The sequence below is a fragment of the Macaca mulatta genome, chromosome 2, assembly GCF_049350105.2.
Source record: "Macaca mulatta isolate MMU2019108-1 chromosome 2, T2T-MMU8v2.0, whole genome shotgun sequence".
NCBI classification, from domain to species: Eukaryota; Metazoa; Chordata; class Mammalia; order Primates; family Cercopithecidae; genus Macaca; species Macaca mulatta.
In genome coordinates, this window is record NC_133407.1 from 136,063,027 (window position 1) to 136,077,058 (window position 14,032).

The 14,032-nt window shown below is 45.8% G+C and overlaps 2 non-coding genes across 2 annotated transcripts; both read left to right on the forward strand.

Annotated features, from left to right (window-relative positions):
• The first annotated feature begins 6,470 nt into the window (after positions 1-6,470).
• On the forward strand, positions 6,471-6,573 carry LOC114676629 (small nucleolar RNA U13). The gene has a single exon (XR_003727678.1). It is a non-coding gene; the product is annotated as a small nucleolar RNA U13 (small nucleolar RNA).
• Positions 6,574-10,226: 3,653 nt separating this feature from the next.
• LOC114676648 (U1 spliceosomal RNA) lies at positions 10,227-10,390 on the forward strand. The gene has a single exon (XR_003727694.2). It is a non-coding gene; the product is annotated as a U1 spliceosomal RNA (small nuclear RNA).
• Positions 10,391-14,032: the final 3,642 nt, after the last annotated feature.

The following is a 14,032-nucleotide window of genomic DNA, read 5'->3' on the forward strand; positions in this document are numbered from 1 at the left end:
GAGCTGAATTGCTAAGTGGTTTTGGTTCAAGGTCTCTCATGAGGTTGCTCAAATATCAACTGGGGCTAAAGCCTTCTGAAAGTTCACGTGGGTGAGTGGGGCCTCCAAGCTGCTCGCTCATGTGGCTGTGGGCAGGAGGCCTCGGTTTCTCACCACCTGGGCTTCTCTGTAGGGCTGATTGAGTGTCCGCAGAACGTGGCAGCTGACTTGCCTCAGAGCAGATGAGCCAAGAGACAGCCAGGAGGAGGTTACAGCCCCTTTTATGTTCTGATCTTGGATGTTCCTGTCAGATCCTCCACAGTATTCATTACAAGTGAGTCTCTAAGTCCAGCCCACACTTAGTAAGTCCCTAAGTCCAGCCCACACTTTTTAAAGATGGAGTGTCGCTCTGTCGCCCAGGCTGGAGTGCAGTGGCGTGATCTCAGCTCACTGCAACCTCTACCTCCTGGGTTCAAGCAATTCTTGTGCCTCAGCCTCCTGAGTAGCTGGGATTATAGGCAACTGCCACCACGCCCACCTAATTTTTGTATTTTTAGTAGAGATGGGGTTTTGCCAAGTTGGTAGGGTTCATCTTTTGAAGGGAGAAGTGTGAAAGAATATTGGACATGTTTTTAAGCCACCATAAGCCAATTTAAAGTAATAATTTTAGGAATATTCTCAGGTGTGACAGCCCAGGCAGCCACATTCGTAGGCTAATGATTATCAGATTCATTGTTATTCATTCATTGTTAATGATTATCAGATACAAATCATCTGGGGGTGCTTGGTAAAAGGAAAGATTCCTATGCCTACCTCCAAAATATTCTATATTAGGAGCTTGGGAGTAGGGCCCAGAAATTTGCCTATTTTGCTAAGTTGTAAGGGTATTCTAACAGAGATTATTGAGGTCCAGGAATCTGCATTTTGGTAAATCCCCAAGGATCTTTGGTGCTGGTAATCGGTAAAAGTACCCACCTCAGAATTGACAATAATTGCCAATTGGTATGGCAGTTTGGAAATTCCAATACATTTGGGAATAACTAAGTGGTTAGAAGGTCGGCCAAGGACAGAGGCCAGAATAAAGTAGCACATGGGCACAGCTCTCCATGAACACCCACACGGAGAGAGGTCAGCAATCACAACACGTTTTCTACTCTCCTGGACCAGGTCCCTGGGAGCTTCTCAACACAGCACTCCAGGCAGCCACCTCTAGCCATTCAAAGTTGGTGTAGGATTTGCAACCTATTTGCAATCCTTGACCTAAGGTCACATGCCCAGGAATCCACTAGTTCTGACACGTGACAGTTCTTTAGAGTTCTGGTCAGACAGAGGTTTCTTCAGCATGCACTGAGGAGCTGAGCACAGCTATGATCCATTTTATAATTGAATGGGGATAATGGGGTGGGAACGGGGGATAGGATCTTGGAGGATAGGAGGTGTACTTGGCCAGCACTCATCCCTGGGAAACTTCGGTCTGTTGAGACACTCAAGTGACAGGCTCAGGATAGAGGCCTGTACTTCCCCCTGATGAGGAACAGGATTCAGGAGGTGGGCCAGGGGCTGGCCCTTTGTTTAGTTAGTGCTGTCTGGTTCTTCATGGAGCTTTCAGGAAGATTGCCAGGACCCTCTGTGAGTTTTCAGGCATTGTGGGCCCCTCTTGCTCTCTTTTTATGGGATGGTTTATGTCTGCTCCTCGGCCCTGGGAGGGAAGCCACACAAGAGTTGCTAAGCAGCTGCTGGAGCCTTTCTGTTTTAAGCCGGGACACTATTGTCTCTCTCTTTATTTCCCATAAGGAGCCGTGACCCAGGTGGTTACTGAGCTGCCCCCAAGTCTTCAGCACTATTGGTCCAGAAAAGGGCAAAGAGCGAACAGAGCCATCAAACAGCGTGAGGAGCAGGTGAGGGGTATGAGAGCCCAGCATTAATAACTGTGGCAAAGCCTGGGCCTCACGCCCTCGTGTACACACCACGCCCCTGCAAGTTCACCTCCACCGTTCAGGGTCTGATCGCCTGGAGGATGGGTGTGGCTTTTCCTGCAGGGACCCACAGGTTCACATCCATTTCCCCAGGGGCTTCTGTGGGCTGCAGAATCAGGGAAACGGTTTGGGAAATGGTTCCCCAAGAGGCTTGACATGGCATTGTGTTGAACCCCTGGAAAACCTTACCCCCCAAACCTTCCTCCCTCTGCCGCTTGTCTCTAACTGAGCTGTTTCTAAGGCAATTGTAGCTATATAATTTTCTATTTTTTCCCCACACTTAATCATGCTCCTTGTTTAAAAAAATTTAGAAAATAAAGATATGAATAAAAAAAAACCACCCTACACCCAAAGATAACCACTGTTAACATTCTGAGATATTCCTTCTATACTTTTTCTCTCTCTGCATGCGTGTGTACGTACGCGTGTGAGTGTATTTATATATATGCGTGTATATATATAAAATCAGGCATCATTGATATTTTGGGTGGGATAAATCTTTTTTGCAGGGGGCTGTTCTGTGAACTGTAGAATATTTAGCAGCATCCCTGGTCTCCCTACCCACTAGATGCCAGTAGCACTCCCCACCCCCACTTGTGATAACTAAACATATCTCTAGATATTGCCAAATGTCCCCAGAGGGACAAAATCACCCTCTGTTTAAAATCACTGCTTTGGCTGGGCACGGTGGCTCACTCCTGTAATCCCAGCACTTTGGGAGGCTGAGGTGAGCAAATCACTTAAGGTCAGGAGTTCGAGACCAGCCTGGTCAACATGGTGAAACCCGGTCTCTACTAAAATTACAAAAATTATCTGGGAGTGGTGGTGAGTGCCTGTAATCCCAGCTACTCGGAAGGCTGAGGCAGGAGAATTGCTTGAACCCGGGAGGCAGAGGTTGCAGTGAGCTGAGATCATGCCACTGCCCTTCAGCCTGGGCAACAGAGTGAGACCCCATCTCACTCTGTAAGATAAAAATAAAATTAAAAAAATAAAAATAAATCACTGCTTAGACACACACACACACACACACACACTCTAAATGAAATCATATTGTAAATACTTCCTTGTCTTTGAAAAAATTTACCATGCCATGAACTCTTTCTGTTGCCAGTTATTAGGAATCTACACACCATTATTTGCAATGACCACAGAGCTCCCCGTCAGTTGGGATCAATATGATGTACATCACCATCTCATTATTGGACACTGTGTATGTACACCGCACAACCTGCCTTATAAACTGCATTTTAAATTTAAAATATCATGAACATCTTTCCATGTCATAGCTGTGGGATGTTGATGTTGACCAAGTCATTTCACCTCTCTAAAGCTCCATTTCCTTTCTGTGGAATGGGGGGTGTACTGTGAGAATCAATGACCAGGACAAGTGTTTTGTGCTTAGCACAGAACCTGGCACAGGGGACACCCGCAATAGAGGGCCACAGCTGTGTTTAATGTCCTTGTGAGAGTCCCTACATCATGATTTTGAAATGGCTTTTTATGGCCATCTCTCATATGCAGACACCATACATTATTAAATTAGGCCCTATAGTTGGACTTTTAGGTGGTTTCCAAATTTCCACTATCATAAATCCCTCTACCATTAATACAATTATGCATCATTTCCACTGATGTCTGGGGAAATTAGTAAAAGTGAATAAGCCAATCCACCTGTCCTAACCTGGGACTTATAAAACAAAAGACAAATTATTTTCTTCATAACCCAGTTTTAGACAAATTGTATCCCCTTCTTTCTGTTAAGCTCTGCCCCCAGCGCCTCTACACCTGCTCGTTTATCTGGTCCTGAGTCACGTGCTAACCAGCACCACTGGACATGGTTCCTAGGCTAAGCCCAGGTTGGTCTTTTACTGCTCTTATGCAAAGCCCAAGACCCCTTCTTTCTGCCTTGAGACCACCCGGGGTTGTATACAATTACCTGCAGGATTCCTCTTCTATTTGGTTTTTAAGTTACAGGTGTACAATATTTGATGCATATAATGCATCTGTACAGTTTAAAGAGTGATCATAAAATGAATATCCCTGGACAAGTCTGATGGCGCACACCTGTAATCCCAGCACTTTGGGAGGCCAAGGTGGGAGAATTGCTTAAGCCCAGGAGTTCAAGACCAGCCTGGGTGATAGTGAGACTCGCATCTCCTCGCAAAATAAAATTTTAAAAAGTTAGCCAGGTGTGATGGCACATGCCTGTGGTCCCAGCTACTTGGGAGGCCAATATGGGAGCATTGCTTGACCCTGGGAGGTTGAGGCTGCAGTGAGCCATAATTGTGCTACTGCATTCCAGCCTGGGTAACAGAGCAAGATGCTGTCTCAAAAAAAAAAAAAAAAAAGAATATCCCTGTGTCTACCACCCAGGCCAAAAAATAAGAGTCAATACCCGAAAGTGCCTAACAGCGTGTGTCTCTCCCGCTTCCTGGCTGTCTGGGGTGGAAGGGGAGGGTCCACTGGGAACACCCCAGCTAGCCCCTTACTGGCTCTGTGGCCTTGGGCACATTAGTGAACTCTGGGAGCTGATAACAGGAGTATCTTCTCTTTGAAACGGAAGATTGACCCACAGATTAAATGAGATGCTCTTTGGTAAACCTAGAGCCCAGAGCTTAGCACCAAGGAGGTGCCCGAAGCACAGTAGCTAATTGTTTTTACCATGGAGGAGAGTTTCTGGACAGGGAATTCAAGAACATGGTTGTCGCCTGGTGCTGCCAGCCCCTTAGCTCTGTGAACCCAGGCAAGGCAAGCCCTGGGCCTCAGTTTTCTCAGGTGGGAAGTGAAGGGGCTGGACTCACTAGAAAAGCTCTAACTTCCTTTCCAGCTGTGGCCTGTTGAACTTCTACTAATCATTAAGCCAAGGAAAATGGGTTACGATGAAGCAAGAACTTTAACAGAGGGTCACCATTTACAGTGCCTTTAGCTGACTCCTAGAAACAGACAGTGTGACTGGCCCAAGAGCACATGGTCAGAAGGTAATAAACGGGTTAATAATGATAATACTTCCAACATTTTTTCTGGGGGATGCTAACCTAAGAGCTGCATGTACGTCCTTTTATTTAACTCTGAAGTTAAACAAATCTATCTGATAGATTGTATTTTTATGCCTATTTTATGGAAGTGGAAACTGGGGCTCAGAGAGGCTCTACGGCTTCTCCAAGGCCATGGAGCCCTGGCCTTTTCCATCTGTAAGCCTGTGCTTAAACCAGCACTGCTCAGACCTTAACGAGTGCCTGCGTCACACGGGGATCTTGTGGAAATGCACATTCTGTTGCTGCAAGTCTGGGGTGGGGCCCAAGATCCAACATTTCTAACAAATTCCCAGATGGTGCTGATGCTGGTGGTCTTCTCATCACCATTTGAGTACTGAGACTCGACCACTGTTGCACTCTCCGGGAGCCAAGCTGAGCAGGGACTCAGGGTCTCAGACTCTTTGGTTTCAGTTAACATCAACTTCCTGGCTATTTTTATCGCATCCCAGGAAAAGAAACTGTGGGCATCACACACCAAACAAGACTGCTTCTGGGTCAGACATACCAGAAGGGAAACGTTTCCTGTTGACAATAAGGTTCTAGTTTCTCCCTCTGGCAATGTTTATTTTTCCAGGCATTTGTTGAAACCTCTGCTTCATGTCTTGTCCTACTGAGGACGGTGACTCAAGACACAAACTCACAGCTGATTTCAGCCACACACCTTCCTGCTAGCACTGGGCATTCAACTCATCCCAGGTACACTGTCAGATCCCAATCATGGCATAACATTTATTTTGGCTACCACCAAGGGTCTGTGCTTTATCCTGCTAGTTGTGCCCATCAAGTCTGGAAGGGAATTTAAATATAGGCTACTCCCAGAAAGGAAGCCTTTTATTTGTACAGTCCAGAGGGAGACACAAAACGTTTCTTTTTCCCCCACAAGTCATCATTTAGTCCATAAAAATGTGCATTTGGGAACCCCTCCTGTCTCTGGTCTCCCTGGGTCCCCTCCTCCCGTCTCTCCTCTGTCCCCAGTCCTGCCGAGGTCCTGGCACCATTTTTCTGTCTCTCTGCTTTCCCCCTCCCAGGGTCCTGGCTCCAGGCTGAAATAGCCTGTCCTCCAGGGTCTTCAGAGGGAAACATCCAGACAGGACGAACATGTGTTTCTCTTCCAGAACGGTGATGCGTTATTCTGCCAACAGTGCCTCAGTTTCCTCTTTGGGGAATTGCATCCGTGTCGAAAAGGACCAAGGCGGGTATGGGCAATCTCAACTTCTGATTCTGCTGATACCGCTTCAGCAATGTTCCATGTGGTGTGAGGCTGAAGGGGGCCATCATGGGATGGGAACGGGTGCAGCTTGCCCCAAGTAACAGGGAAGGGGAGTGGCCTCACATCAAACCAGCCGAACAGAAGAGGGCGGTTACAGCATGCACGAGAATGTCTGCGTGATGCTGGTGGGAATGCCTCCCAGACCTGACATTGTGCTGCAAGGTGACAGCGAATATGTGACAACTGCAGATGCACTCGTAAGAACTGCAGATGCTTTTGTAGTTCTTGAGTGTGATGATCGGGTGCTCACATGCATGTGTGAGATGTGCCACCCTCGAACCTCATTTTGAAGTCAGCACATTACTGTCTGACATGAAAACAAACCAAAAAACTAGACGCTGTTCTCCTGAGGAAATATTGAGTTATAATTGTTGTTGACCAGTTTGGCATGGGACTAAGTCTTTCCACCTTAATTTCTCCCCATGTGCCACAAGACCTTCAAGCCTTTGGTCAATACTCACTACTTCAAAGTTCGGAAAGGCCATCTGTGAATCCAGGCTGCACGCAAATACCCACAGAGCCAGCGTCACAGACTTGTGACCCGCAGAGTCACACGGGGCCCCACTCTTAGAAGGGCCCTGCACTTGTCACAATGCTCTGCCCACACCCGCTGGAAATTCAAAATACATTTTGAACAAAGGACCTACATTTTCATTTTGTACTGAGCCTGGCAAATTATGTAGCCAGTCCCGAATTCCAAGGACAGCCACTGCATTCTCAGACCTCACTTCTTTTTCCTTCCAATTAAAACAAAGTTTCAAGTCTGTTGCTGGTCATGGCAGAACCATCCGAAATCAGGAACTGAACTCAGAGCTGCAAGGTTGGTCTACCTGGAGGAGGAGTTCCTCTCCCTAGGCCAGGGCTCTCTGGAAAAAGGCTCTGGAGAAGAGGGTGGGGAGCTGTGGCGGGGCCCAGCTCTGCGCCTTCAGATATTTTAACTAGGAGTCAAGGAACCCTGCCATGCCCCACAGTCTGGTGGCAATATTTGTCTCTCTGCCAGAAGCACAACTTAAACGTCTCTATCTTCTGGTCCTAGGGAAGCTATTTCATTCTGATCAATTTGGCCTGCATTTAATGGATAGTCCTATGCTCAGAAGGGTGTTGTATGAGCCCCAGTACAGACGGGGCTAGTGGTAGAGTGTGAAGACACATTGTCCCACAGTTCTCAGGGACGTTATTGGGACAACCAGGGCAATTTGAGTATAGACTGTATATTTGACACTATTCTTGTATCAATGTCTGTTTCACTGAGTGTGATGAGGGTCTTTCTGGTTATGTAGGAGGATGCTCCTTGTTTTGGTAGACACATTCTAAAGAATTTACAGGTGAAATTCTATGAAGTCTGCAACTTACTTTCAAATGTTCTGGGAGAAAATGATATATGTCATATATATATTTACATGAGAGTTTTCCTCTGAAATCTCTAGATTCTAAAGTCTAAAGATTCTCTAATAATGGATTTATTGTGCATTGTGCAACATTGGAGCTTTGAGGTTGGAGTAACCTCTATTTCATGCTGGCTTTCGTCCACGTTGGCTATGGAAGTTTGCAGTCATTTCTTTATTAATGAAAACTGACAAGTGGACACTATTACCACCTTGTATTGATCAGACTTTACCAGAGGAAATCCAGGATTCTTCGCATGGACAACTGTGTCAATAAAAACAAATTCCCTCTGAGAAAATAAAAATAAGTAATAAAGACTCAGGCTGGGCATGGTGGTTCACACTTATAATTCAGCAGTTTGGGACACTGAAAAAGGAGAATCACCTGAGCCCAGGAGTTCGAGACCAGCCTAGGCTACGAAGCAAGACTCCGTCTCTACAAAAAATAAAAATAAAGACTCTCTCTTTCTCATATAGCTTTATCTATCTAATGTATCTTATCTATCATCTATCTACCTATCCATCTATCTATCTATCTATCATCTGTCTATCTATCATCTGTTTATAAAGAGAGAGAAGAGGGAGACAGATAAATAAAGCAAATATGGAGAAATGTTATTGATTGGTGAGACTGGTTGAAAGTGTATATATTTTTTCAATTTTTCTTTGGCTTGAAGTCCTTCTAAATAAAATGTTGGGAGGGAAAATACACTATTTCTCCCGATAAGGTTGTCATCACTGGGAGATAAGATGTCTATCATCTTACTTTGGGTTACCCCAGAAGCAGATCCTGAGATAAAGGTTCAAGTGCAACTTGTTTATTCAGTAAGTGATCCAGGAAACAGCAGTGGAGAAGTGAGGTGGGAGAAGGCAACCAATAAGGAGAATATCATTGAGTCTCTGCCATCTCTGAAAGTCAAGGGGACTTCACACCTGGGAAACTCTGGAGTCACATAGAATGTCTCGGGTGAGAGCTAGGGTATTTATACCCAGTGCAGTCACGGGATGGGGGCTGCCCCCATGGGTATGGCAACCAGAGAAGGCCCCGAGCAGTAGGTATCGGGCCGAGCAGTAGTAAGGCCTGGCGTCTGCTCCACAATATTCCATCCATTCATTCAATCGACTTCCACCTAGTGGACCCAGGTCCAGGACCTCACTAGGCACCGGGGAAATAGTCCTCATGAAGACAGATACAACCTCTGCTCCCACAGAAGAATGAGAACAAGTGGGGAAAACAAACAAAAACCAGGTAAGCAAAAATTGACAATAGAGGGGAAATTACAATTCACCTGGTCATCTAATCATTGAACTTTTAGTAAGCACCTATTGTGTGTTGGTCATAATTCCAAACATAGGGAATATATAGATGAAACAAGAATTGTAAGTCTGTAAGCAATTCATGAATTTTTTTTTTCTTGAACGGAAACAATCTAGTCGAAGTCCTCACAGCTCCAGAGGGGTGAGACACTGAAATCCAGCTGCAAGGATATTTAAAGAACAGGCCCATTGCTTACATTTAGCTAGAAAAGCCCCTCTCTCCACCCCATCCACCATCCTCCCAGGGTGCTAACTCTAGCCTGAAAACTGATCCCGAGGACTGTCCTTCAATTAACTGAATTTTCTCCTGAAACAATGGCAGCAGAAGGGTACACTCTGGGCCAAGCATGGTGGCTCACGCCTGTAATCCCAGGACTTTGGGAGGCCGAGGCAGGCGGATCACTTGATGCCAAGAGTTTGAGACCAGCCTGGCCAACATGATGAAACCCCATCTCTACTAAAACTACAAAAATTAGCTGGGCATGGCAGTACACGCCTGTAGTCCCAGCTACTTGGGAGGCTGAGGCAGGAGAATCACTTGAACCTGGGAGGACGAGGTTGCAATGAGCTGAGATTGTGCCACTGCACTCCAACCTGGGAGACAGGGCAAGACTCTGTATGAAAAAAAAAAAAAAAAAAAACAAGGGCACGCTCTGGCTCTGCTCTCAAGTCCCAAGCTCTTCTGGGTTTTGTGGTGCCTGTAAGAATCTTGACTCTCCCCAGAGGAAAGAGGGCACCTGGGATCCACCTGTGAAAAATCACACTACCTCCCTTTCTGCCTGGCTACCTTGGAGACTTCCAAACATTGCCCCCTTGTCATCTAAAATTAGAGACATCCACAAAATCTGGTTCAACTCCCTCCTGAACACTAAATGAATAATTTGTACTAGAGTCATCATTTAACTGATGATGGCAGTATGTTGTGTGATTTCAGCATCAAACACTTCCCGTCGTCATGTCCATCGGGCAACAAAGACAGAGATGAGGTTACATCTCATCTCATGCCTCTCAGAGATGAGGCATGTGTTACTAACATCAAATGCTGAGCTTTGGGTAGCTGCTGCCATTTTTTATTTGTTTTTCTGTTTGTTTTGTTTTTAATGTCAGGCACAGTGTTTCAAGCCTATAGTCCCAGCTACTCTGGAGGCTGAGGCAGGAGGATCTTTGAAATCCTTGAGCCCAGGAATTCAAGGCTGCAGTGAGCTATGATCATACCACTGCACTCAAGCCTGAGCAATATAGCAAGACCCTGTCTCTAAAAAATTTAACTACCTGACAAGGGAGATACTACGATCATGGAAGTGGTTTTCCCAGGGCAAGCCTTATCCATTGCACTCCAGATGTGCTGACTCCTGCAGTTTCCCCAAATGTGGGAAACTCGACTACATAATTTGTGGTAGTAGGGGACTGCGTTCATGCTCTCCCCTACTAGAAAATAAAAAGTTAAAATTAAAAGATAAATAAGTAAAAATTCCACTAAACTAAAAACAAAGAAATCCAAAGGCAAGAATTAGCAGAATTCTCTGCTTTGAGAATTACACACCTATTGTTCTGAGCTTGTTTCTCCAACGCGGTGTGGAATAAATCCTTTTCTTTCAGTCAAGTCTCTATTGCCTTCGTATAACTTAGATGAGGGAGACTCACACTTTTTAAAAGGAAGGCCTAGGAAAGCTATCCATCTGGGCTGTGTGTGGTTCCTGAATGGTGCCAGGCTGGCAGTAGAAGCTGTGACCTGAAGGTTGGCTCAACCCCATTCTTCAGTGGGTCGGCTTTGGGCAACCCACACCCACACCCACACCCACACCCTACATTGTTCTATATTCAAGAGGTTCCTCAAAGCCTCTCTTCTCTCTCTCCTTTTTTTTTTTTTTTTGGTTTGAGACAGTCTCTCTCTGTCACCCAGGCCGGAGTGAAGTCACACAATCTCGGCTCACTGCAGCCTCCGCCTCCAAGGTTCAAGCAATTCTTGTGTCTCAGCCTCCAGAGTAGTTGACTACAGGCATGTGCCACCACACCCGGCTAATTTTTCTATTTTTTGTAAAGACAGGGTTTCGCCATGTTGGCCAGGCTGGTCTCGAACTCCTAGCCTCAAGTGATCCGCCTGCCTCGACCTCCCAAAGTGCTGAGATTACAGGCATGAGCCACTGTGCCCAGCCTCTTTTCTTTCTCTTTTGCAAACAATCTATCTCAGGGCCCTGTGGACTCTGCATCTGTCTGGACTGTGCTCCTCATAGCTGGCCTCCAGCCGCTCCACACAGCAGTCACAGGGAGCCTCCTAAATGCACATGTACTGATGGGGGCTTCTCCATCAAGGCCATCAGCTGCTCCCTGTGCTCCCCAGGAGGAAGCCCTTACTCCTTAACACAACATCAAAACTTGTACCAGGACCCCAGCTCTCCAGCCCCAGCCCCTTCTCTCCCTTCCTCCAACTCTGTATCCTGGCAAAGAGAATTACCTGCTGCGCCTCTAACAGTCCAAGACACCTGCAAATACAGTTGCCTCTACGTGGAAAGGACTTCTTCCTTTTGCCCCCTCACCTTTCCAAACCCCTCTGTTCACGTAACCCATTTTCCCTCCTTTCTCTAGACTTTGCTTAGATGCCACCTCCTCTAGCTGGCCTTGCCTGACCCCTGACACTTGGGTGAGATGCTACCCGTGGGCTCCCCAATCACAGCAGCCAGGGATGGGTTTGTAGTTTTACCTGTGTCTCACAGAGCTCCCAATGTGGAACACAGGCTCGATAAATGTGTGAATGACATGTGGATGAGTATGTGGATGGACGTTTGCTAGGCACTCAGTTGGCCACTGAAATGGGGTTGTTCTAGATCGGTGCTGTGTAAGTGGGGGCCACCAGCTGATACTGCTTGTCCACTGGCTATGATCGATTTGCAACAAATTAAGTGCAGACATTGAGGGTGTTTCAAAACTTGTAAAGCACTTTAACTGAGCCCTTTTATGTTTGCTGAATCTAATAATAAAAAAACACTGAGCTCATATTTTGTATGCCTTGGTTTTATTTTTTTCTATTAAATTATATCAATTGTATTTTACTGTATTGGTCTGCAATGGATTAGAAATCTCAAAAACTGGCTAGGTGCAGTAGCTCATGCCTGTAATCCCATCACTTTGGGAGGCAGAGGCGGGTGGATCACTTGAGGTCAGGAGTTCAAGACCAGCCTGGCCAACACGGCAAAAGCCCCTCTCTACTAAAAATACAAAAATTAGCTGGGCGTGGTGGCAGGTGCCTGTAACACCAGCTACTCGGGAGGCTGAGGCATGAGAATCACTTGAATCCAGGAGCTGGAGGTTGCAGTGAGCCAATATCGTGCCACGGCACTCCAGCCTGAGCAACAGAGCAAGACTCTGTCTCAAACAACAAAAAAAGAAATCTCAAAAACTGACCTTTTATCCCCAGATAATTTGAGAAGCACTGTTCTACACTGTTCCTAGGGCAACAAGACGAATGTGTGTGCGGTCTCAGTGTGTGTGTATGTGGTGTTTGTGGAGTGGGGGACAACAGGAAAGGGAAGAATTTAGAAGGTAAACTTGGTTGACTCTGCATTTGCAGGGAAGCTTCTCCATACGATAACGTCAAAAGACTTTCTCAGAATCAAATACGCCAGAATAAACAGCTTATAAATGGTCTTCTGAACCTGGTGTCCCCAAAGGGAGAATAAATTGCAGCTATTAAGATCATCCGATTCATCTAACTGACCGAGACAGCCCCATGCAAGTGGGGGCCCATGCCATAAAAATGTGTCCCCCTCAAAAAACAAACAAAACCCCCAAATTTTAATAAATGGTTATTTATTCTAAATGCAAAATAAATAAATAAAGCGTCTTTCTCACTTACTTTGTAGACATGATTTTTAAATTTGTTTCCTAACTTTCCCCAATCTGGCTTCCATTAGAGAACTATTTCCCAAATTAACCTCTTTGCCCTCTCAAGTAAAGAATGCAAGAGATTTCTACCAGCTATTTTCTCCCATTTCAGACATGCCACGTGTGTTTAACAGGAGGCAGAGATTTCCAGGCTAGAAGTGGTAGTAAAGGGATCTTTTAGCAATGATTCTTTGAAAATCAGCAGTTTTTTTTTTTTTTTTAATGACAGGCACCCCTTTCGCCCCAAAAGGTCTCTCATGTTGCTATCCTGAGCCAAATGTTTAATTGATGCTAAGGAATTTTACCTTCAATCACCTTCCAAGTGCTGAGCAAATGGAGTGCCAATAGGCTATGTGATGGGGGACCAGGGTAAAGATTGAACTTTATCTGTGCTCGTGAGGAGAGATCAGATAAGTCACCGGTGGCTTCAGCAACGCTGACATCATTCTCCACACTTACGAAGGAAAAGGTCAAAGCACACGGTGGTGAACATGCATTTGAGGCCCCAGAAACGGTTTTCTTAGCCATGGCCTCCGGAATCAAACACACTGGGTTCTTTGAAGGCAGAGCTAAACACATGTAGTGGAAAAGTTCAGGGTTCAAAGTGTAATTTCGAAAACAAAGAACCAAGTTTCCAACTTAAGCATCTAGGTAACTGGACACAGGCCAGGAGCTTCGAAGCAAAGGCACGCCTTTTCTGCACAGACTGCCAAAATGCCGCTGAATCTTCCTTGCGAGAGCCATACCCTAGGTCCACACCCTTCTAGTTTCACTCTGGGCTTACTGTGAGGTTTGAGTCAATCGATGGGAAAGCAACAAATGTGGCCCAGGCATATATATATATATATATATATATATATATATATATATACACACACACACACACACACATACACACATACATATATATATATATATGACAGGGTCTCACTGTGTTGCCCAGGCTGGAGTGCAGAGGCACAGTCTTGTCTCACTACAGCCTCAACCTCCCAGACTCAAGTGATCCTCCCACCACAGCCTCCCAAGTAGCTGGGACTACAGGCGTGGGCCACCATGACCAGCTAATTTTTCTATTTTTTTGTAGAGATGGAATTTTGCCATGTTGTCCAGCCTGGTCTCCAACGCCTAGGGTCAAGTGATCCACCTACATTAATCTCCGAAAGTGCTGGGATTACAGGAATGAATCAC